General features: G+C 45.0%; 1 long non-coding RNA gene across 1 annotated transcript in view; it reads right to left on the bottom strand.

The window, feature by feature from the left end:
- Positions 1 to 14,570: 14,570 nt before the first annotated feature.
- The window catches only part of LOC111172705 (uncharacterized), a 162,347-nt gene continuing 150,525 nt past the window's right edge, over positions 14,571 to 26,392 (bottom strand). The window contains exon 5 of the long non-coding RNA XR_016394177.1: positions 14,571 to 25,019. This is a non-coding gene — a long non-coding RNA (uncharacterized LOC111172705). The remainder of the gene's footprint in view (positions 25,020 to 26,392) is intronic.

Here is a 26,392-nt window from a genome sequence, read left to right as displayed (position 1 = left end):
CACGCCCGGCGGTGTAGCTCGGAGAGGTGCCATGGGGGGATCAGCCATTTGTCAGATTCAGCTTGAATGTAATAGCAACATTCAAATTCACGAACCTAGATTTCACCTTCCTATGTATAATCAGTCTTCAGATTTAATGAGTTCTCTAAAATGCCAATTCCTCGTTTAAAGCCTGCCTACTGTGGGGAACGGCACCCTGTTTTCTGAAGAGTAACCAGTTTCCTTTCTCATTCTCGCTTTGCCTGCGATGGAAATCAGAGCGGGATTTAAATGCCTTTGTCGTGCAGTGGAAACAGCACTAGCACTGGGAAGAGGGTCTCATTTTATTTTGTTGCTGTTGTAGGGTTGGAATGAGAATATCTGAGTTGACCTTGGCCAGCTCACGTTACCTTTCGGACCACTCATCTAACTACAGACGGAAAGAGTTGGGACTAGGGCGTTTCAAAGGCCCCTTCTTGCTAGGAAGGGAGGGAGGGAAGGAAGGGGAAAAAAAGCAAAGAAAAACGCTATGACTCTTTGGACAAAAAAAAACGAAAATTTTTACCCACTGGTCTTGCTTCTCTCTTCTGAGGTAGACAGACTTCGGGTACTTGCAGACACCCCAACACACACACCTCTGTTACTCTCTCCCACCCAGACTGTTTTCCTCCAGGTTTTCGCATTTAATCCGTCAATGGCTCTCAACCATAAGAATCACCTGGGGAGTTTACAAACAAAAATACCCAGGACTCACCTGCTGCTAGAGATTCTAATATCACAGGTGATAATGTGGGTATTTTTTAAAGCTCCCTTCCCATTCTTTTTTTTTTTAACGTTTTTATTGGAGTATAATTACTTTACAATGGTGTGTTAGTCCCTCCCCATTCTTAAATCATCTGGGGAAGCTTTTTTTTTAATTTATTTAAATGCTGATTCCTTGTTCTTTGAGATTCTGATTCAGTAAATCTGGGATCTGGCAGAGAATCTTCATTTGAATAACACACACATTCTGATATAGATTGATTGCTCTAGGACCACCTTTGAGATTCTCACTACCTTACTACCCTCCACAATCTGAACTTTTCTCTCACTCTCTCTATTCCTCTCACACAAGCACCCAAGGTCTGTGTTCTCTCAAAGGATAAAGTATTATTGTTCTTTCCTCTGGTTCCTCAGTTGGTTCTCTAGGCCATCACATCGCAACAGTGAATGTGCAGTTGAACACCTGGGATTCTTGTTAAAATGCAGATTCTAACTCTGTGGCTCTAGGGTAAAAGCTAAGATTTCTAACAAACCTCCAGGCGCTGCTGATGCCGCTAGCCTGAAGACCACGCTCTGAGACGTAAGGGTCTAGGAGTTATTTATTATTCATGGGATAAATATATTTTCCTTCAAGTACCCAGCTGCCCTAGCTCAATAAGCCAATCTCTCCTCCAGAAAGATTTCTCTGACTCCAGCTCTCCCCGGGCTCTCTTTTTTGTGAGCTGTAAGTGTTCAATAATTCACTCCTTATTTCATGTTGGAGGCAGGGAATGTGGTGCTTGCCTGATTCCCATCTTCACTCATCCGCATCTATCTGGGGGGAACACAGTGTTCCCCCAATCTCTGCTGATTGACTGGGAGATAATATTATATTACATTCTGGAGGACGTACTGTGTGCTAGGCACCTTGCTAAGTGTTTTTTACGTGCACTGTCTCCATCCCTTAACTACTGCTATCCTCATTTTACAAAGGAAGAAATCAAGGTAAGTCCCCTGTTAAGCCGTCTAGCACCTCAGCCCACAGCAGTACCGCCCCCTAGGGGGCGTTTTGGAAATTTGCATGTGCTTTGATTGGTTCTCGCAATGATGAGGAGGGGGCAGTGGCGTTTCACGCGAGATGGAGGAGGACGCAGGAAGTGCCTCCAGAGCAGGATTTTGCAGCACAGGGGTTGTTTGTGTGTCAGACTGGACACCTGGGGCAGTTAAAATGTGCTTCTAATTACATTAGAACTTTAACTCTGTTTTCCATATAGACACAATATTTTTTTGCACCATTTGAGTACACACTGGATTTTCTGTAAATGCAACTACTGCATAAATCTAGGCAAGGTTGTACTTTGTTCACCGTTTTGGAAAATCAAGACAGTGACACCAGTTCCACTCATGGCAATCAATACATCAGCACCTGTCAAATGTATAACTGTCACAGGCCCAGTAATTCCAAATGTGTATATAAGTATTTTTTATTTAGCTCTTCAAAATGTCAAAAATAAAGTGTCAGTAATATTCCAGAGTCCTGTCTTATTGCTCTTGAATTATAAATGGGTACAAGTATCTGACTTTTATGATTTCTGATGCAGATCTGAGCATTTATAAAAGCAACTACATATTAAATATTTATCGTTTTACTCCTTCATTATATCAATAGTTAGGTCATTATATTGATGTTTAAACTATATGTGTAGGGACTAACTATGCATTCTATTTCATGATCACAATAGTGAATAGTACCAAATAACTTACAGTAATATAATAATTATTATGAAAAGGGAGCCTTAACTGTCACAGCCAAGAGGAGCCTAGGGAGACATGACAATTAAATGTAAAATATTCTGGATGGGATGCTGGAATAGAAAAAGAACATTAGGTTAAAATTTTAAATATCTGAACAATTGGGGCCTTAGTAATAATAATGTATCAATTATAATTCATTAATTGAAGCAATGTACCATACTAACATAAGATGTCAATAATAGGGGAAACTGGGTGCAGGGTATATTGCAACTTTCTATACTATCTTCACAATTTTTCTGCAATCTAAAACTGTCCGAAAAAATAAAGTCTACTTTTAAAAAAGTAAAATTAAGTGGGGGAGATGGGAAGACTTGAGTAGAGGTAGACATCCTAACCTTAAATTTTGCCCATTGCAGAAGAGAAACCATGGAAAGACAAAGTACATAGGGTCTTTAATAATACTTTAAAGTTACTTGGAAACTTTAATATGGTCATCAGGAGTACAATGTTCATGAATAGTGGTTAGGAAGAATATGACATAGAATTAAACTGAGTCACAATTTTAAGCCTATTCCACTGGCTTTTACTGGAACTTGTTAGTATATTTGAGGATTTAGGAACTTTTGTGAATTTTGTGAAATCTCAAATTCTTAAATCAGGGGGCTTCCACCAGGAGACTTTAGAAAGTCACGTTTGGGTAAGAGCACATGAACATGTAACCTGACTATTGAAAGACCACAAATTGAGTGGTGTCTTTTTTTTGCTATTTATTCCCTTTTACATCTTCGGTATAGGCATGCCTTCTTTTATTGTGCTGTGCTTTACTATACTTTGCAGATTGCATTTTTTTAACAAATTGAAGGTTTGAGGCAACCCCACATCCAGCAAGTCTATTGACATCATTTTTTCCAAAAGCATTTGCTCACTATGCATCTCACATTTTGGTAATTCTCACGATATTTCAAACTTTTAAAATTATTATTATATTTGTTATGATCTGTGGTCAGTGATCTTTAATGTTACTATTGTAATTGTTTTGGGGCTCCACAAACCATGCCCATATAAGATGGTGAACTTAATCGATAAATATTGTGTGTGTACTGACTGCTCCACCACCAGCCGTTAGGCCACTTAATAACCCTACATTGGAAATAAAATAATAACCCTACATTGGCATCTAAGTGTTCAGGTAAAAGGAAGATTCACACCTCTCTCACTTTAAGGCAAAAACTAGAAGTGACTAAGCTTAGTGAGGAAGGCGTGTCAAAAGCTGAGATAGGCCTCTTGCCCTAAATAGTTAGCCTTGTCTCGAATGAAAAGGAAAAGTTCTTGAAGGAACTTAACAGTGTTGCTCCAGTGGACACATGAATGATAAGAAAGCCAAACAGCCTTACTGCTGATATGAAGAAGTTTTAGTGGTCTGGATAGAAAATCAAACCAAACACAACATTCCCTTAAGCCAAAGCCCCATCCAGAACAAGGCCCTAACTCTCTTCAATGCAGTGAAGGTTGAGAGAGATGAGGAAGCTGAATAAGAAAAATTTGAAGCCAGCAAAGGATGGTTCATGATGTTCAAGAAAAGAAACCATCTCCATAATATAAAAGTACAAGGTGAAGCAGCAACTGCTGAAGCTGCAACCAGTTATCCAGAAGACTAGCTAAAATAAGTAATGAAGGTGGCTACACTAAATAACAGACGTTCAGTGTAGATGACACAGCCTCCTATTGGCAGAAGATACCATCTAGGACTTCCATAGCTAGAGAGGAGAAGTCAATGCCTGGCCTCGAAGCTTCAAAAACAGGCTGACTCTTGTTAGGGGCCAATGCAGCTGGTGACTTTAAACTGAAGCCAATGCTCATTCACCATTCTGAGAATCCTAGGGCCCTGAACAATTATGCTAAATCTACTCTGTCTGTGCTCTATAAATAGAACAACAAAGCCTGGATGACAGCACATCTGTTTACAACAGGGTTTACTGAATATTTTAAGCCCACTGTTGAGATCTACCACTCAGAATAAAAGATTCCTCTCAAGATATTACTGCTCATTGACAATACACCTGGTCACCCAAGAGCCCTGATGGAGATGTACGATGTAATTCATGTTGTTTTCATGCCTGCTAACACAACGTCCATTCTGTAACCCATGGATCAGTGGGTCATTTCAAATTTCAAGCCTTATTATTTCAGAAATATATTTCGTAAGGCTATAGCTGCCATAGACAGTGATTCCTCTGATGGATATGGGCAAAGTCCATTGAAAACCTTCTGGAAAGGATTCACCATTCTAGATGTCATTAATAACATTTGTGATTTATGAGAAGAGGTCAAAATATCAACATTAATAGGAGCTTGGAAGAAGTCAATTCCAACCCTCAAGGATGGCTTGGAGGGGTTCAAGACTTCAGTGGCGGGAGCAACTGCAGATGTAGTAGAAACAGCAAGAGAACTAGAAGTGGAGACCAAAGATGTGACAGAATTGCTGCAACCTCATGATAAAACTTTAACGGATGAAGATTTGCTTCTTTTGGATGAGCAAAGAAATGGAATGGAATCTACTCCTGGTGAAGATATTATGAAGATTGTTGACAACAAAAGTTTTGAATATGACATCAACTTAGTTGATAAAGCAGCAGCAGGGTTTGAGAGGACTGACTCCAATTTTGAAAGAAGTTCTACTGTGGGTAAAATGCTATCCAATGGCATTTCATGCTACAGAGAAATCATTCATGAAAGGAAGAGTCAATCCGTGCAGTAAACCTCATTGTTATTTTAAGAAACTGCTACAACCACCCCAGCCTTCAGCAACCATCACCCTGATCAGTCAGCAGCCATCAACATCAAGGCAAGATGCTCCACCAGCAAAAAGATTATGCTTTGCTGAAGGCTCAGATGACAGCTAGACCTTTTTAGCAATAAAGTATCTTTTGAGATATGTACATTGCTTTTTAGACATAATGCTATTGCACCTTAGACTACAGTATGGTGTAAGCATAACTTTTATATGCACTGGGAAACAAAAAAAATTGTGGGATTCACTTTATTATGACATTCACTTTTTTTTTTTTTTGCTGTACGCGGGCCTCTCAGTGTTGTGGCCTCTCCCGTTGCAGAGCAACAGGCTCCGGACGCGCAGGCTCAGTGGCCATGGCTCACGGGCCCAGCCGCTCTGCGGCATGTGGGATCTTCCCAGACCGGGACACGAACCCGTGTCCCCTGCATCTGCAGGCGGACTCTCAACCACTGCGCCACCAGAGAATCCCTCCCCGAGTGTTTTTGGAAGACCCCCCAACGTGATTCCAACGTGCAGCCAAGCTTGAGAAACCACTGCTCCGGGACAGTTCTTCTCAACTTGGAATGTGCACAAGAACCACCTGGGGATCTTATAAGATGCAGATTTCAATTCAGTAGGCCTGGTGTGGGGCGCAATTTTCCGCATTTCTAACCAGCTCCCAGGTGATGCCAGTACTGGTATTCGGCCCACCCTCTGAGTGGCAAAGGTCTGGAATGCACGAGCAGCAGGTTTGGTTTCTACTTCGAAAGAATCTACAACATAGTCAGGACGGGGAGAAATATGGGGACAAAACTGACAAAGGGGAAAAATCAAATAAGCAAAATGTAAGTAATTAGTCATGCAATACAGAGAGGGAGCAGGATAGGGTACACTACTCTCTGGGACCCCTCAGTGCTCAACACACACAGTGGGCATTCAACACAGAGGAAAGGGCAATCTGGAACAGCTTCCTGGGGGTGAGTGCTAACAGTGATTTGCAGTTACAGGGGGCGAGCATCCCAGGACAGGGCAATGATGGATATGAAGATTCTGTGATCAAATTAGCCAAAACTTGGCAGAAATGACAAGATCCACAATTCTCTCCATATAATGCTTACCTAGGGGAAGAAGGGAGTTGGGATGGGAATGGAAAGGGGATGGGGCATGTTATAAGAGGCTTCTGGGGTGACTGGGGAAGTTCTAGTTTTTGACCTGGGGAGCACTTGTTTTATAATAATTCGTTAAGCCATACATTTGATTTGTGTGGTCTGCAATGTCTGTGTTTTATTTTGCAATAAAATATTTATAAAAAGTCTATCCAGAAGAACCATCTATATTGTGAGGGATAGATGACATTGTGGCTAAAGCAGTTTTTACTGAACCCAGGCAGAGGTTGCCAGGGGACACTGAGCAGGACTACCGAGTCATCTCGGCTCAATGGGCTGTCAAACACAGGGAGGAGTAGGGCTTAAAAAAGAATGCACTACAAAAAAACAAACAAACAAAAAAATCAAGCGCTTCCCTGGTGGCGCAGTGGTTGAGAGTCCGCCTGCCGATGCAGGGGACACGGGTTCATGCCCTGGTCCGGGAAGATCCCACATGCCGCGGAGCAGCTGGGCCTGTGAGCCATGGCCGCTGAGCCTGCGCGTCCGGAGCCTGTGCTCCGCAACAGGAGAGGCCACAACAGTGAGAAGCCCGCGTACCGCAAAAAAAAAGAAGAAGAAAAAGGCATAGATACTTATTCTGTCTAGCCCCAAAGAAAGCCAGGATAATGACTGTGGAATGAGAAAGAGAGTTAGATGGGGCCACAGAGGTCATCTAAGTTTGCAGGAGGCTCCACATTACACATGAGGAACTTGAGACAAGCATTACATTAGTTTCCTATTGTTACCGTAACAAATTATCACAAACTTGGTGGTCTAAAACAATACAAATGTATTCTTGTATATTTCTGGGAGTCAGAAGCCTGAAATGAGTCTGAGGGGCTAAAACCAACATGTCAGCAGGCCTGGTTCCTTCTGGAGGCTCCAGGGAATAATGCATTCCTTGCCTCTTCCAGCTTCTACAAGATGCCAGCACTCCTTGGCTGCCCCCCGCTTCACCCCAGTCTCTGCTTCCATGGTCACATCACCTTCTTCTGATTCTGATCCTCCTGCCTCCCTCTTACAAGGACCTGTGATCACTTCGAGCCCGCTGAATACTCCAGGAAAATCTCCCTTAGCTCAAGATCCTTCATTTCATCACATCAGCAAAATGCCTTTCACCACATGAGGTAACATTCGCAGGTTCCAGAGATTAGGAGACGGATATCTCTGGGGCCATTATCCAGGCTACAGCATGGGGTAAATAGATCTGCTTAAGTTGACACCATGAGGAAGAAGCCAGGATGGATGGTAGATACGCCGGCTGCTCCTGTGTAGCTCCCATCTGGGTATCTGCTGAGGATTGTCATTCAAGATTATGTAAAATTGAATCCAGCCCCCATCCCAGGTTCTGTGAGAGGTTAAATGTGCTCTGTTTAACTTCTGATGGGCTAGCTCCTCCATCGTATCTTCTCAAGGTCATCTCTCCCCACACTCTCTGAGTTCCTGCCGCCACTGAATTCCTAATCCTACGTGCATTTGAACTCCTACAGCCATTCTCTTCTCTTGGTTCCTTGTCTTCTCCCATTCTGTGCTGATCCAGTTCTGGGACTCAGCCCCTTTCCTTGATTTACCTGAAACCACTCAAAGAGGCAATTACTGTCACTCATGCATATGTTCATTCATTCATTCATTCATTCAGGGTTGTCCAGAGGGACTGAGTCCCAGTTACCCTTAGAAGTAACTGACTTGCTAACACACCACGTATTTATTTCTATCCCTTCTCTTTCTCACTTTCATACCCCACTATCAGCATTTCTCAAGATTACTTCCCAAATGAATTACTTGCACGCAAATTCTCACCATAGGGTCTGCAACTGGAGCAACTCAAACCAAGGCAGTAGGCAAAAGCAGTCCATTAGAATAAGCAACATCAACAAGGAGACAGTCTCCAAAAAGAACCTGTGATCATGCACTTGTACTTCCAGGAAGTGGGTAGGACCCTACGCGCCTTTAGTCAGGGATATCCTTACATGTGAAAACAGAAGGTTCTGGAGGGATGCTTTTTTTTTTCCATTCTCACCAAAAAATGCCTCCTACACCCATCACTCCCTGAAGTCTTTTAATGGGAAACAGTGTTTTGTTTTGTTCTGTTTTTATAGATTACTGTGGTTTAAATTTATTTATTTTACTTATTTATTTTTGGCTGCGTTGGGTCTTCGTTGCTGTGCGCGGGCTTTTCTCTAAGTGCGGCGAGCAGGGGCTACTCTTCGTTGCGTTTCACGGGCTTCTCATTGCGGTGGCTCCTCTTGTTGCGGAGCACGGGCTCTAGGTGCGCAGGCTTCAGTAGTTGTGGTGCACAGGCTCAGTAGTTGTGGCTCATGGGCTCAGTAGTTGTGGCGCACAGGCTTAGGTGCTCCACGGCATGTGGGATCTTCCCGGATCAGGGCTCAAACCCATGTCCCCTGAATTAGCAGGCAGATTCTTAACCACTATGCCACCAGGGAAGCCTGAAACAGTAATTTTTTTATTACCCAAATATATATCTAGCTTCCAAAATCTCCCAGAGAAGAGCATGCAGTGTCTCATTGCACACGAAGCCATAGTTAAGGGATATTCGATCCCCTCCTGAGAAGAGAATTTAATGCAGGGAGGGGTGTGGACACATGGGATGCAGTCAGGTGAAGTAGAGGAAGAGGACAGAGAGGGAAGCCAGCGTGCACTTCCCCTCATTCCCCAGAACCAGCACTGGAGTGGCTCACTTCTACACGAACTGTGATCAGAACTCCCAGCGCCACCCTGAGTAGATTCCTAAATTTTCCCTGGAGGAGCAAACACAGTAAGGAAAACCACAGTAGGACAGAGAGTCCCATGAGGACACCCTGCTTTGCAGGGGTTAAGCAAAGGCCAAAAATATCTCTGGGACTTGCCTTTTAACAACTTCTTTTCCCGACTTCAGCTCCAGATCTTCACCTGCTGAAAAGACCTGGGGGAGGGCTTCCCTGGTGGCACAGCAGTTAAGAATCTGCCTGCCAATACAGGGGACACAGGTTCGAGCCCTGGTCTGGGAAGATCCCACGTGGGGCGGAATAGCTAAGCCCATGCGCCACCACTACTGAGCCTGTGCTCTAGAGCCCGCAAGCCACAACTACTGAGCCCGAGTGACACAACTACTGAAGCCCACACGCCCAGAGCCCATGCTCTGCAACAAGAGAAGCCACTGCAATGAGAAGCCCGCGCACCTCAACCAAGAGTCGCCATAAATAAAAAGACCTGGGGGAGATGTCTCTGCGGAGGGATTTCTAGCTGAATGGGATCCTCTAGACCTAGTTACATCTTCTGAGCTCCTTCCCAGCTGATTTGCATCCTGGTCATTCACTACGCAGGTGCAAGGGCTGGTAATTCCAGCTTTTCCAGGGAATAAAGGGAACAGGACCCAGAGTCAGGAGAAGTGATTTCTGGTGCTAATTCTCACCTTCTGATGACAGAGCTGCTGATATGCCCTTGGAGAATCTAGCCTGTCCCCTGGGATCCTTCCTCCTGTAAGTGACATCTAGCTGTGCTCAGTGCTGACCAGAACATTTTCAGGCGCAACAGACAGAATTCGATGAAAGGCCTACCCTGGGTTGTGTAAGCGGGAAGGACAGGATGCCTCAGCGTGACAGATCCAGGACTGCATGCATGTTGTCAGGACCACTGTTTTCTCTCTCGCCACCTCTTAGTGATGCTGCTCCCTGGGTGCTGGCTTAGTGTCCATGACCTCAGAAGGGCTTTTTCCACATAGCAGGGAGGATGGCCACTCACAGCCCCAGGTTCAAATCCTTCCAGCATCTCAGAGGCAGGAGGCTGTCTTTTTCCTTGGTTTCTACAGAACAGTCCCAGTAAGGGCTCTGATTGGCCTGGCTTGGTCACATGCTCACTTCTGAACCAGTCTCTGCACCCAGCTGCGTCGTGTGCCCACATGTGGCTGAAGTCGGGCCAGGTGGCGGGCGCAAGGTGTGTTATCAGCAGGAAGGGCACGAGGAAAATCATGCCAAGCAGCCAAAATCCATGGCTACCTCGGCCCCCAGCTTGCCTGCATGGGTTGGATAGCCATGGTCCATGGTGGATGATGGGGGACAAGGATGAAACAGAAGCCAGGGAAAGGATGAAAATAAGAAAGAGTGAACCCAGAGGGTGAAGAGCCCGTAAAGGTGGAAATACTCCTCTTATCCTTAGGAAGCAGTAGTTTCAAACAGGAGAAACCTCGCCTCCCTGGGCAGGGAGTCCGGAGTCACATCACACCTCCAGAAGCAACTCGGAGTGCCTTTAGTGGGGACAGTACCTCCACGAGCTCACGCTGCAAAAATACAGATGGTAGCTGTGGACTCACAGAGCTTGTCCGAGGTTCTATAGAAGCAAGGCCTGAGATGGGGATTGTTGGTAGGAGTGTTATCGGGAGAAGAGGAATGAGGGAAGCCCGAGAGGACAGAGGAAAAAGCCAAGAAAGATGTGGTGCAGCTGAGTTCTAACCTCAGCCTGATCCCGCAGGGAGCTCTATAGCACTAATGGCGCCAGAGTTGTCTGGCCTTGAGACAAGGGACTAGGCTTTTGCACCCTGTATCTGTCAGTCATTGGCTGGGGGTCATCTCCACAGGGAAGGCAGTCATTTCTAGGCAACCCAGGGCTCTGAAGGAGGAAACAGCTGAGAGCCATGAGCTGCCGGCACTCACAGCTGCTGGGGGAAGTGTGGCCAATTAAAGGGCATTGGGTGGGCCCCCTAGAGGGCTGCTGTAAGGTAATGTATTTCAAGTGCCCATCAAAATGCTGGGAGTTATCACCATCATTTTATCTCTGTTGTACAAAAGTAATAGTAAACATTACATAATGCGTGGTTCTCTGCCAGGTGCCGCGCTCAATAATGTAAGCATGCGTAGGCAGTAGGAGGCTAGACAGACATAGGTTCACATCCTGTTCCAGCACTGCCGTGGACTAGTTTTGTGATTTGGGGTGCGTCATTTAACCCCTTTGAGCCTGAAGGGGTTCCTGAACCCAATTCCAACGTGTGTGCGTGCGTGTGTGTTTATGTGTGTGTAGGCTTCCCACACCAACAAACTCAATTTTGACACTATCTACCAGGAGATAGAATCGGATTCCACAGGTAAAGGGTTCAGTCCCACAAGACTGCCCTTCACCTCAGATGCCAGTCGTAAGCCAAGATTGTTACCTGCGCTTCTGACCGACTGGCTCTAAATCAGAGGTCCCCATGACCCCCTCCTTGGGTTTGATTAATTTGCTAGAAGAGCTCACAGAACTCGGGAAAACCCATTTACTCACTAGATTGTCAATTTCTTACAAAGGATATCAAAGGATACGAATCAACAGCCAGATGAAGAGATACATGGGGTGAGGGCCCCAACAAGGAGCTTCTGTTCTTGGGAAGCTTGGAGCCTGGCTCAGTGGCAAGTGGAAGTGTCTGGTTCACCAACGTAGCTCTCCAAAATCCCTCCCTTTTTGGTTTTTATGGAGGCTTCATTACATAGGCATGATTGATTAACTCATTGGCTACCGGGGATTGAATCAACCTCCAGCCCCTCTCCCTTCCCTGGAAATCAGGGAGTGGGACTGAAAAATTCCAACCCTCTATTCCTGTTTGGTTGCCCTGGCAACCAGCCGCCATCCTTACTTAGATGCTTTACAGAAGTCACCTCATTAACATAAACCCAGCTATGGTGGAAAGGGCTCGTTATGGGTAACTAGACACCCATTTCACCTTCCTGGCTCCGAAGCAGTTTTTGGGATTTTTTTGTTTTGCTTTGTTTTTTGTTTTTGTTTTGTTTTGTTTCAGGAATTAAGGACGAGAAACCAAATATTGTAACAAAAGATGCTCCCATTGCTCTTATTGTTCAGGAAATTTCAAGGGTTTTGGGAGCTGTGGATGAAGACCAAATATATCTGAGAAATATACTTTGATCCTCTGAAGGACCTAATTATATATATTTCTTATAAATCACAATATTGCAAAGCCTCAGAGTCTAATCCATAAAATGGGCTAATAACCAGAGCTACCTCTTGGAGCTGTTGCGAGGATGATGCGAGATCATCCCTGAGGTGCTTTTGGTGCATTGCTTGGAGCAGAGGAAGATCTCAAGTAATTCTTAGTTATTTTTAGCCTCTGAGGCCAGACTGTCTAAAAGACCAGAGTTTTAGCTCACAGACACGTGGAGGTCACTGACTTATTTCACAAAAGACAGGAGTAAGAATTTGCATTATGTACAAGATTAAGCCAACGGTGATTAAGGGATCAAATCTGTTTTCAAAAAGACAATGTGAAAGCACAGCCTGAGCCTGTCTGGGGATGGGAAGTGCGGGCCTTGGTAGCGGTTCCTCTGGTCCACGCAGGTCACTGCTCGGAACCAAGGGGACTCAACCTTAAGCTTCCACGAAGACTTGTCAGCCTGAGGTCACTACCTCTCACTTGGTGGATCAGCTTTTCCTGCCTGTAACTGAAAAGGATGTATGTCCTGGTACAGATTAGCTCAGGCTCTGCCGTCAGACAAACCCGGGGTGTGCCCTTGCTCTGCACCCTAACAGCTGTGTGGCTATGAACACGGCCTCGCTAAGTTTCATTTCCTTCTCAGTTAATAGAGGAAAATAATATCTGCATCTAGGGTTATGGTAGAGAATTAAATGATATTTGTAAACACTTAAATCAGTACCTGCTCCCAAAGAACAGCTACTATTGTTGTTATGGATGTTTATTTGTTCAACTAATATTTACGGACCCCCTATTATGTGTCAGCACTGTTCTTGGTAGTGGGAAGATTTTGGCAGGAAAAAACATGACGTTTCTGCTCTTAGGGAGCTTCCAGTGAGAAGAGACAGTTAACAAATAACCAAGAAAAACCCCAGGGTGTGGGATGAATGGGAGATGGGGATTGACATATATACACTATTGATACTAAATAGTATCAATGTATAAAATAGATAACTAATGAGTATAAAATAGATAACTAATGAGAACCTACTGCACAGCACAGGGAACTCTACTCAATGCTCTGTGGTGACCTAAATGGGAAGGAAATCCAAAAAAGAGGGGAATATATGTATACGTACAGCAGATTCACTTTGCTGTACAGCAGAAACTAACACAACATTGTAAAGCAACTATACTCCGATAAAAATTAATTAAAAAAAAAAGAAGAACCCCAGAGTGGTTAAGTGTTATGAAGGGAATTAAAATAGGATATGTGATAGCACTGAGCCAGATTCTTTAGTCTAGACTCTACTTTAGAAAGGCCTCTCTGAGGAAGTGAGGTTCAGGCTGAGATCTGAAAAACAGGATGGCACCAATGAGGCAATGATGTGGGGAAAGGAGATTCCAGGCCCAGAAAGCAGCTAGTGCAAAGGTCCAGAGATGAAAACGAGTTGTGCGTGATTAGAGCAAGGTCAGAATGTTTGAGGGACGCACAGAACTCAGGTAGCTGGAGTATAGTGAGAGAGGGTGGTGGACAGGTGAGAGGTGAGTTTCGGACAGTAGACAGAAGGGACCATTTAGGATTTTTCTAAGTCAGGTGAGGAGGTTGGGTCTTAATCTAAATGGAATAGAAAGCAACAGGATTTTAAGCCAAAAAGAGACATAATTTGAAATAAGCTTTTAAAAGTTCACCTGGATAATTTCATCCAGTATTTAAAGAAGTAATAATACATCTTATATATATTTCAGAAAATTGAGGATGGGATGCAGGAACACTCCCCAGTTCATTAGATGAGGCTGGTTTTATCCAAACAACAAAGCCAGACAGACATCATAAGAAAACTAAAGACATGAATATCGATGCAAAAGTTCTTAACAAAATATTAGCAATCTGAATCCAGCAACATGTCTTTAGTGACTTTTTCTCTGATCCTCCAGCTGCAGCCTTCCAGACCTCCCTCTTCCAGCTTCACCCAAGGTCTAATTCCAATATTAGGCCTATTAAATCTCGAATACATGTAAAAAATGCATTTGACAAAATGCAACACCATTCCTGATAAAAGCTCTCAACGAAATAGGAAAAGAAGGGAACTTCCTCAGTCTGAAAAGGGGTATCTGTGAAAAACCTACAGCTAACTTCATACTTAATATGAAACACTGATTGGTTTACCCCTGAGATCAGGAACAAGGCGAAGATGCCCCCTCTCATCAGGCCTATTCAATATTGTACTAGAGGTTCTAGTCAATGCAATAAGGCAACAAAAAGAGATAAAACACATCCAAATTGGAAAGAACGAAGTAAAAAACTGTCTTTATTTACAAATGACATGAAAATCCTAAGGAACCTATCAAAAAACAAACATACAAGCAAACAAACCCAAACTACTATGACTAATAAATTCAATGACTGACAATCCAATTTTTAAATGAGCAAAGGATTTGAATAGACATTTCACCAAAAACGACTTCCAAATTGCTATGAAGCATATAAAAAATGCTTAACATCATGAGGAATTAGAGAAACGCAAATTAAAACGAAAATGAGATACTACACACCTACTAGAAGTGTCAAAAAGACTGACGATACCAAATGTTGGCAAAGATATAGAGCCACTGGAACCCTCAAATATTGCTGGTGGGAACATAAAATAGTACAGACACCTGAGAAAATATTTTGATAGTTTCATAAAAAGTAAATCATGCACTTACCACACAACCCAGTAATTCCACTCCTAGACATCTACCCAAGGTCACAACTTTGTTAACTTTTAATTCAAGAAAGTGTCTGAAAAATAAGGACTACGGTTATTAATCAATCCTACTAAGAGCATTGTTCCTATGGATTGATTTGGAAACCTATAATACGAGAAACAAATTTACTAACCCTTCCCCCAACCATGACTTAAATCAACTATACTCCAATAGAAAATAAAAATTTTTTAAATAAATAAAGTAAATGTTGGGCTACAGGCATTATTTTTAAAGTGTTAGAATGCTTGACTTTGGTTATTGGTTCCTATAAACTTGTCCAGCAGCCCTCTTTAATGTCATGAGTACAGGTGTCCTGTTCCCATTCATAGTTCTTCAGCCATGGGAACACCAAGATTAAAAGTTCAGCATTCAAAAAAAAAAAGGGACTTCTCTGGTGGTCCAGTGGTTAAGACTCCAAGCTTCCACTTCAGGGGGGCATGGGTTCAATCCCTGGTCGGGGAACTAACATCGCACATGCTGCGCGATGCGGCCAAAAAAAAAAAAAATCCAGCATTCTCCATGAGCTCTGTTCTTTTTCACTTGAATTCTGTTTGCCCAGAGTGGAGAGCACCACTCCCGAGGCGAGGTATGGCTTTGGAGGAGAAAGACTAACCAGGGCTGTCGTCTGCGGTTGCCCGTGCCACGCCCTCTCACTGGGGAACATTTTGAAGTGATCTAACCACAACTCTTAGATGACCCACAGAAACTATCTAGATTCAGTAAATTCACAAGCATTCCCCCTAACCCTCTAAATTAGTCTTCCTCCTTTTTCTCTCTGGCTATGCCTCCTTCTTCTTAAGACCATTGATAGAAGATTTGTGAAGCCTGAGTTTGAATCCTCGTACACTAGCTAACGAGCTATGTGGCCTTATTCTAGTTCTGGGACTCAATGAGCTTATTTGTAAAGGAAGAATGGAACAAAGTGAGTGGTTCTTAACCCTGGCTGCATGTTAAAAGCACTGGAGGAGTGTTTAAAAATTGCTAATGTCCTGGCCAGACCCCCAGACAATTTAGAAATTACCCATCATTCTTTATGGTATAAATAATTCCAAAATCTGTAAAACAAAGAATGTAAAGACAAGAAAGTTTGAAAGCTTCAAACTGCCTTTTTCCAGGAATTCCCTGGCGGTTCAGTGGTTAAGACTCCGCACTTTCACTGCCGAAAGCTGGCTGGGGAACTAAGATCCCACAAGCCACGTGGCATGGCCAAATAAATAAATAAAAAACAAATCGTCTTCTTCCCATTTTAGCCACAGTAATTCTAAGCCCCCTGTGATGTTTCCCATCTTAGCACCCAGCACCATCTAAAAACCCTGGAGCATCCTCAACTCTGCTCTTTCATGCCTATATGCCTAAGGCATCAGCAAATCCCATTGGCAAGACCTTCAAAATAGAGCCCTAGTCTGACCTTTTCTTACCACTCTTTTTTGAGCCACATTTATCTCTTTCTTGGGTCTGGCTTCAACACCTGTTTGCTCTGTGACCCATAAAAGGAGGCGGCTGGCCTAGCTAACCTCTGAGGTCCCTGCTAGACCCAAGAGTCTAGATAGTCTAACCCATAGGAGGGAGTGGACACTGAGTAAGCACTCACTATGCACCAGGTGCTCTCCTTTTGCTATTCATTTCATCCTCATACCAACCCAGTGAAGCAGGTATCATTATCCCCCCTTTGAAGAGACGAGGCACCTGAGACTCAGATGCTTCTGGCTGCCAAGCCAGGGCCTCCACCACTTGCTTCCTTGTTAACCGAGCCTGATTTATGTCAGGGGTGGCAATGAGTCCAGCTCCTAGTGAGTCAGCAAGTCAAGATCTAGTCAAAGCCAGTTTTGGTGACCATGCTCTCTGCTTTCCTTGTAGTCGGTACACATGCGGGCATGAGAGATACAAGGGGAAGGCAGTTGGGGGGTCCTGGGAAAGTATTTTCTCCCTCATGAGAGAAAAAGGAGCAGAAGAGAAAGCCCTTTATGCCTCGTTCCTGCTGTTTCCGGCTTTGGATGTTATCAGGAGAGGAGGAAAAGCTGGAGGCTTTGTCAGTCTATGGCAGTTGTGAGGTGGGGGGATGGGATGTGTCTGAGGATGCAGGAGGAAAGGATGGGAAGTTTGGTCCTTGATGGTCTCACTTAGCCTGGTACTGCCCACCTCTGGGCTTCTTCTCCAGCAAATCACAAATGTCCTTATGAATGAAGGCAGGCTGGTCGAGAATCCTGTCACATGGTACCCAATGCATACTGGCACATAAATAACTTGCCAAGGACACGCAGCTAGGAAATGGCAGCACCAGGCGGCAAAGCCAAGTCTGTCTGTCTGCCTGTCTGCAAGGCCAAAGTGGACAGGCTCTCACCTCTGTCCTGCCCCCAGTATAATTCCAACTCTGCAACTCTGAGAGAGGATGGGCTTGAACAAGTATGCAAGCGCTTCCCAGCCACAGCTGATGCTGGACCCAGATCTCAACACAGCCGCTCCTCTCACCTTTCTGGGCGGACACTTCCTGAAGGTCGGCCCTGTGGGAGTCAGGTTCCCCCCTCAGTGTTGTGGAGGCTGTTGTCAAGGGCCGTCATAATAAACAACAAGACTCGTCACTCATCTGCCTTCGTGGCACCCCCTTCGTTTCACTGTGCTTGTGTCTGGAGCTTGATACACTCCACTTGCTTGTTTTCTGGAATTGGGGCTCAACAGGTAGGCCCTTCCCCCCAAACCAGCATGTTCTCATCAGGGGGCCACTTTGTACTGGACTCAGAGGGCTCAGGGGAGGATGAATGGAATGTCCTCTCTTCCTACTCCTGGCCTAACCCTGCACCCCAATAGGCTGGCCTACAGGTGTTGAAGCAAATAGATCTGAGGGCTGCCAAAAGGTTCGGCCACCTTCAAATGTCTGTCCCACTGACCTGCTCCAGCGTGAGAAATCCCTACCCTTAGTCCTAGGATATAGTAGTATTTCCAGACTGTACCTTTCACAAAACAAATACATTACTTAATAGGGATAGCAAATCAGTTTCCTTGCTATACATGAGACTTTTACATGTTGCTTCCATTTATATGGAGGTAAAACCTACCTCTGTTTGAAACTGCATACTTTTAACATGTGATTTCTCGTTATCTGTTTCTCTTTCTCAATAGTCCGTAAGCTCTACGAGTGTGAGAGGGCTTACATTTTTTTTTACTTGCTATTGTAGTCTGAGCAGCTAGTGTGGTGCCTGGCATTTGATAGGCAGTTAATAAATATATACGGAAGGAATAAATGAATTGCAGTATAATGGAGAGGGAAAGGAAGTGGAGACAAGTGTAACAACTCTTTTGAGGAGACTGGCTGAGAGGAGAGAGAATGGGTGTGGTTAAAGGAGGGCACAAAGGGCAGGGAGATTGTTAATAGGACAGGCAGGAGAAAGGGATGGGAGAGAAGTAGGATTTTCAAGTCAGCACTGTCCATTGCCAACCCCAGGTGGCATCGTTTACGTGGCATTACATGTGGATGACACCTGCTATGGCTGTGTGATGCAGTGGCCCAGTTGCATATAAGAAAGAAGTGATCATTGATGGAGAGGAAGATAGGGCCAAGATCTAGAGCATAGGTTGCAGTACTCATCCTTTGAGACTGGATAGAGGAATATATTAGGGGTAAAGTGGGAGGCAGGAAATAAGGACAGTTTTTGCCCAACGACCTAATTTTTTGGTCACCTAGGAGATGAAGCCATCCCACTACGAGAGAGCTGGGCTGTGTGAAAGGCTTAAGGAAAGTGATGAGGGTTTGTAAGGGAAGAGAGAGTTGACTAAAGACAAGTAAAAGGTTTGGCACAAACAGAGGACCCTGGCAGATCTGGGATCATCAAAGAGAAAGAAAAGGAGGCTGGGAAACACAGCGGGGGAAGAGCTGAAGGCTGGAAGGGTGTCTTCCATGCACAGCCTCTGATCCACAAATGGTGACAAAACTACTTTTATGTAAGTGGTCAGGACTCAGAAAGCATTGTCCTATTGGAACTACTGTTTACAGTGATTCAATTCTCCAGCCAGCAACCTGCCAAAGCCCATTTATTCTTCCAAGTCCCTGAGGTCATGATCTAATGCTATATTAATACTTCAATATCACCTCCCATGATTACTAATTAACAACCTTTTAAGGGAAAAGGTATTCCAAGTTACAGATCGGTAGAACTGGAACACTTCTGCCCACCACCGTCCATCTCTGAGTCTCTCCCCCAGCATCCCTGCCCAACATGTGGTAAGAGACTTGGTCAGCCTTCGGAGACAGCCCCTTTGGTGGAACCAAGCCTCTATGTACCGAGAAGTTGTTAGTTGCATTCACTGAACCAGGCACTGGACCTGTATGCACTTGTAAAGGGAGCAAGAGCTCCCCCAGGAGGTCTGAATTGCACACTACTGGCAGTGCCATCGCTCAGGCTTGGGGGAGGGCAGCGTTTAAGAAGGGCACTTTCTCAGACAAGTCTCTCTTTGATGGAGAGGTCATTACTATGTCATAACACTTGACCATTGAAAGGGCCTTTAGACTTTGATCCAGCAGTTCTATTTCTAGAAATCTACCTGGTTGAAATACCAGCACAAAGGTGCAAAGATAATACTCAAAGCTGTTCACTGCAGTATTATTTGTAATTAATAAAAGCTGGAGAGCTTCCCTGGTGGCACAGTGGTTAAGAATCCACCTGCCAATGCAGGGGACACGGGTTCGAGCCCTGGTCTGCGAAGATCCCACATGCCGCGGAGCAATTAAGCCCGTGCACCACAACTACTAAGCCTGTGCTCTAGAGCCCGCAAGCCACAACTACTGAAGCCCGCGTGCCTAGAGCCCGTGCTCCACAACAAGAGAAGCTACCGCAATGAGAAGCCCGCGCACCACAACGAAGAGTAGCCCCCGCTCGCCACAACTAGAGAAAAGCCCGCGTGCAGCAATGAAGACCCAACGCAGCCAAAAATAAATAAATTAATTAATTTTAAAAAATAATTTAAAAAAAGCTGGAAACATGCAAGTATTCGTCAACGGGGGAAAATGAGTAAATTAATTTTGGTAACCTTGTCCCACTGCATAGTGGCCCACGATGGGACCCTTAAAAGAATATGATAGATCTACATGTATTAACACGGTATATAATCGATATATTCATGGTACATAATTGATGAAAAAAGTGGGTTTGAAACAGTATGTGTGATAGGAAATTAGATATAGCTACATAACAAAATATGCACATGTTAAAATGTATATATGTATACATGATTACAAAAGTACATATTAAAAAATACCATGTAGGATGAGCCTCTAATTATTAATAGTGGTTACCTCCAGGGGAAGGACTAGAGGAGGAGAAATGGAACTTCCATACTTCCTACATTACAGAATTGCCAGAACATTTTTACAATAAGCATGAATTACTTCTATATTAAAATAGCTTTTGAACTAATTTTTACAGATATTAGACATTGTAAATATGTTAGTGCACCATAAATTAATCTATAAATAGATTGTTCTCCCAATGAAAATTCCACAGGGTCTTTTTTTGGAATCTCACAAGCTGATTCTAAAGTTCATATGGAAAAATAAACATACTAGAATAACCAAAAATTTTCTGAAAAGGAAAAGAAATGAGAGGAGACAAACCCTAGCAGGTATTAAAATGCACTGTCAAAACTACAATAATTAATAGACTCAGCTGGAGAGTAACCCGTGAATAGACAGGCAGATCAATTCAATACAAAAGAGCCCAGAAATAGACACAAATGCTTGCGAAAAATTGTTATGGGATAAAGGTGTCCCTTCAAACCAGTGGGGATCAACAAGTCCTTCAATAAACAGTATTGGGGGCTTCCCTGGTGGTACAGTGGTTGAGTCCGCCTGCCGATGCAGGGGACACGGGTTCGTGCCCCGGCCCGGGAAGATCCCACATGCCGCGGAGCGGCTGGGCCCGTGAGCCATGGCCACTGAGCCTGCGCGTCCGGAGCCTGTGCTCCGCAACGGGAGAGGCCACAACAGTGAGAGGCTCGCATACCGCAAAAAAAAAATAAAAAAATAAAATTAAACAGTATTGGAACAACTGGGTTGCCAGCTTGGGAGAAAAAAGAACTGAATCCCTCATTTGATCCCTACACCTAATAAATTCCAGGTGACTCTAGATATAAACGTTAAAGAGAAAAACTATAAAAGTACTAGAAAAAAGTATGAGCGAATATGAGCATATTTTATAATAAAGGAATGGAGAATAGGACTCAGACATCTTTGGGGGCCATTACTCTGCTTGCCCCAAAAGGTACCACTGAGCTGGTGCCTCTTCTACCCCGGGCACTGAGGACACAGGAGGACAGTAGCCACATAACCCTTGCCTCATAGAGTTCATATTCCAGCTGCGGGCGTTACGGAGCCCAAGCTCATTCTGCTCACCACACGACAGGCCCGTAAATTGGGAGACAAGCTGTCGCAACAAGGAATAACGCTTTTAATCAGAAAGCTAGCAGACCGAGAAGACACACCAGCGTCTCAAAAAAACGATCTTCCCTCAGTCCGAATTCTGGGCTCCTGTTACACAGAAGAGGGGAGGGGCGGGGCCCCTGCAGCGCCGACCAATGGCTGAGCGGGGCTGCTACAGCTCGCGCCTGCCCCGCCCCTATTACAGGGGGAGGGAGGCAATAAACAAAAACACAAATAAAATAAATCATGTTAGATGGTGATTAGTTCTATGGAGAGGTACAGAGCAGGAAAGGAGGCAAAGGTGAGTTGAGGCTGGGTGAAGGGATTTAGAGCCAGGAAGCCCTCACTGGGAAGGGGACACTGGTCTGAAGGAGGAAAGTGAGCAGCTGTGCAGACACCTGGGGGGAAGAGCATTCCAGGTAGAGGGGGACAGCAAGTGCAAAGGCCTTGAGGCTGGAGTGCATCTGACACATTCACAGAGCAGAAGGTGACAAGTGGGGCTGGCGGAGGGTAAGAGAGATGGTAGGGAAAAAGGCCAGAGACAGTTGGGAGGAGGTCTTTTCCTTGGAGTGAGATAGAGCCTCTGGCGGAATTTGAGCAGAGACTAACAAGGTCTGCCTTCCTAAAATTCTGTTCAAATGCAAGGCAGGAAGCCAGGAGGTTATCACGGTGATCACGGTAGAAAGTGATAACGTGGTTCATGGTACTAGCAGTGGGGGTGAAGAAGAGCAATTTGATTTTGTGATCTGACAGGATATGACATACAGCCAGAGCTACAGACAGATTGTAGGATGTGAGAAAACTGGTAAGTCAAGAACGACCCTAAGGGTTTTGGTCTGAGCAGTTGGAAAGATGGAACTGCCATCACTGGAGAAAGAGGTTCAAGAGAGAAGTTGGGCTTCCCTGGTGGCGCAGTGGTTGGGAGTCCACCTGCCGATGCAGGGGACGCGGGTTTGTACCCCGGTCCAGGAAGATCCCACATGCCGCGGAGCGGCTGGGCCCGTGAGCCGTGGCCACTGGGCCTGAGCGTCCGCAACCTGTGCTCCACAACGGGAGAGGCCACAACAGTGAGAGGCCCGCGTACCGCAAAAAAAAAAAAAAAGAGAGAGAAGTGGATTTGGGGGCGATAATTAGTTCATTTGGGAAATGTTAATTTTGAGATTCTATGTTAATGTTAATAAATGTTCGTAAAATGTTAATTTTGAGACATCCAGTAGAGCTGCCAAATGGGCAGTTGTAAATCCAAATCTTGACTTCAGGAAAGAAGGCTAGAAGATAAAAGTTGGGAGTCAGAGAAATGGCATTTAAAAACGTGAGATTGAACAATGGGGTCACCCGTTGGCAAAGCCAAAGTTTGGACCCAGATCTTGGTCCTGCCTTTCTACATTGAAGATTTGAGGTGGAGAACTAGCTGTATTCCTTATCCTTTGTTTCGTTTAGAGAGCAATTAATTTCTATTTTTCTTCTTTTAGTAGGAAAGTATTTCATGTTCAATTTAGAGACCAGACACCAGATAATAAACACCCAAAATGTAAATGACCTATAATCTCATTAAGCATAATCGCTCTTAGCCATTTGATATATTTCCTTTCAGACTCTTGCTAATGTATATATTTTGTATGGCACACAATACCCAAAAAGTATTAGTTGGTTTTGCCTTTTTATAAAAAAAAATATATATATGAGAAAGGAAATGTGGGTCCCCTTGGGAGACTCACCTGGTGAATATCCATCCATGAAAATATCACTCTCTCCAAGGCAGGCTTTCTGCCCAAGATGCCTCGTTTTGCACAAGTATGGTCAGTGCTTCCCCTTGGGCTGTGCAGCCACTCGGCTCTGCCATCTGCTGAGCAGATGAGGAGCCTGGCTTTCTTTTTTTCCTGTTTCTTTGGCGGTACGCTGGCCTCTCACTGTTGTGGCCTCTCTCGTTGCGGAGCACAGGCTCCGGACGCGCAGGCTCAGCGGCCATGGCTCACGGGCCCAGCCGCTCCGCGGCATGTGGGATCTTCCCGGGCCGGGGCACGAACCCGTGTCCCCTGCATCGGCAGGCGGACTCTCAACCACTGCGCCACCAGGGAAGCCCGAGCCTGGCTTTCTGACGTGTACCTGTGGCACCTGGTGGATAAACACATAAATGGGCGCTTGGCTGGTGTGACTCTCTTGTGTATAACAGGCCTCACCGCCACGCGGCTTCCACCCATAGTTGGGTAAGTGAGAGGCTCGTTCTGTGGCAGCAGGAAATTTACTTCCTTACACAAACTGTGAGGTTCAGGAAAGGGTATTCAGCAGCGGTTTCACAGCGGAGAGAGAAAACCCCTGGGAATTCATTTTGTCTTTTCAGCTCCCAGAACATCTCATTCAGAGAGGAACTGTCATCTTTCTATTCCTGACCTAGTACTAAGGCTCAGAACCAGTGACCTGCCTGCATTTTGCCTGAATTTCTTGCAAACTGTGAGGCCGAAGAGAGAGCAGCTGCTCTAAATACTGATTTGCGAAGGGAGTACAGGGTGAGGGGCAAAATCTGGCCCCTCACCTGCTCCCACACACACACCTTCCCCACTCCATGCCCCATCCTTCCAGCTGCTCCCACCAGGACAAGGGGAAACTGTGACACGACCATGGGGACCCCAGAGTCAGGATTTTTATCACCATGGAGGTCAGTCATCTCTTACAACAATGCCCGTAAGACACAGCCTCACTCACCCCTGCCAGAGCCTGACATCATATGCTGATAAAAGCACAGATTTTTGTTTTTAATATTCTTTTTTTTTTTTCCCACGCTGTGTGGCATATGAGATCTTAGTTCCCCGACCAGGGATCGAACCCATGCCCCCTACTTTGGTAGGGTGGAGTCTTAACCACTGGACCACCAGGGAAGTCCTATTCTTGCTTTTTGACCAAGTAATCCTACTTTTTTGTATATATATATCCATTTATTTATTTATTTATTTTATTTTTGGCTGCGTTGGGTCTTTGTTGCTGCAGGAGGGCTGGGCTTTCTCTAGTTGCAGCGAGCAGGGGCTACTCTTCATTGTGGTGCGCGGGCTTCTCATTGTGGTGGCTTCTCTTGTTGCGGACCACAGGCTCTAGGTGCGCAGGCTTCAGTAGTTGGGGCTCGTGGGCTCTAGAGCGCAGGCTCAGTAGTTGTGGCACATGGGCTTAGTTGCTCCACAGCATGTGGGATCTTCCCGGACCAGGGCTCAAACCCATGTCCCCTGCATTGGCAGGTGGATTCTTAACCACTGCGCCGCCAAGGAAGTCCCCAAACCACAGATTTTAGAGGCAGCATACCTGGGCTCAAATCCCACCTTGATCAAGTTACTTAATCCCAGACTTGGTTTTCCCACCTGCAAAATTGGGATGATAATACCCACCTCTCAAGGCTGTGAGGCAAGGCTAAATAAAATGTCTGTAGATCCCCTGGTCCATAGTAGGTCACAGAAAATGTTATTTCCTGCTTCTGTTCATGGAGACCAGCCTTGTTGACGTGGATTCCCTCTCTGCATCCTCCTTCTGGGGGCCTCAGAAGGTCATCTGGCAACACACTTCTCCCTTAGTATCTTCAATAGCGCTCTAGAGGGGGAATCACACGTCATTACCTTGACATTTGCAGTTGATACTAAAATAGATGTGAGGTGAAGTGCTGAGACTCAAAGTCACAGTTCAGGGCCTAAAGAGGTTCAAAATGAAAATGACCTAGGGGAAGAAGTTAATTTGGGAAAATGTGAGTAACTCTCTTCAGGGGGAAGTGTAGACGCTCTCCCAAGTTGCCTCAACGGCACCAGTCGGTGAGGAGGGCGGAGTGTGGCCAGCCTGGGTATTGAAAAGTTGTTCCTGTCCCAGGGTCTGAGGGGTCTTGAAGGGTGAGAACTGCTGAGGCCTCCAGAAGAATCATGTGTGTGGGTCCCGAGAGGAATGCCTAAGCCCCACTATTATGAATGGCTTCATCAGGTAATCTCACTGTCATTTCAGAGTCCTCCCAGGGGAAATGGGAAGGCAGGAGATAAGGCATCTCATCCTTTTCCACTTAGGCATCGCTAGAAGATACACAGTGGAGAGCAGTAGGGAATATAAGAGCAACTTCAACTTAAAGTCAAACCTTCTAGTTTCAAGATAATTTCTACAAATGAGTATTAAATACAATGTGACAGGTGGGATAAAGGCTGACTCCTCAACATGGCATGCTATGCCCTGCGTCCCTCCTATGTCTGCCCCCTACCAGCTGCCCAGAACTTTATTCACATCCTAGAACATGTGTCTCTCACACTTGTGCACCTCCACAAAAGCCCTTCTTTCCTCCTGATCTCAGCTCCAGGGGTGAATACTAGTTGTGTCCAAGGCCAATCTCAGTGCTCCCATTGCCACGCTGGTCATTGGTTTGGGTGTGAGCTTGTAACACAGATCTGGCAAAGAGATGAAAGGGAAATGTGCTGGGGGAAGAGGGGATTCTGGGAAAAGTTTTCCCACTAATTAAATTTTATTTTTCTTTATTATTATTATTTTTTTGGCCGCACTGTGGGGGATCTTAGTCCCCCAACCAGGGATCGAACCTAGGCCCTCACCAATGAGAGTGTTGAGCCCTAACTACTGGACCGCCAGGGAATTCCCTTTTCCCACTATTTAAACAAAAAAAGAACATTAAACAAAAAGTTCCTCTCATTCTGCCAGACATTGTCATGTCTGTGTGTGAAGCCTGGAACCATGGCAGCCACTTTGTGACAGGGAGGGAGCTAAGCTGATATAATGAGGACTGCAAAGTGGAAAGATGGAAAGAATCTGCGGTTTTGACAACATTGTTTGAGCCAATGGACTACTCAGCCATGGCAGCTGTTCTACCTCAAGACTTCTTGCTAAGTGAGGTAATACATTTTTCTTATAGTTGTAGCCACTTGAGGTTTTTGCTCATTGCCACTAAAAGTGTCCTGATACAAGACTTGAAGTCAATT

This window comes from Delphinapterus leucas, chromosome 8, assembly GCF_059928025.1.
Source record: "Delphinapterus leucas isolate spDelLeu-1000000601 "Yukka" chromosome 8, BTC_Dleu_Yukka2, whole genome shotgun sequence".
Lineage (NCBI taxonomy): Eukaryota > Metazoa > Chordata > Mammalia > Artiodactyla > Monodontidae > Delphinapterus > Delphinapterus leucas.
Note: the sequence above shows the minus strand (reverse complement) of the source record. Positions and strands in the feature narration are given on the sequence as shown.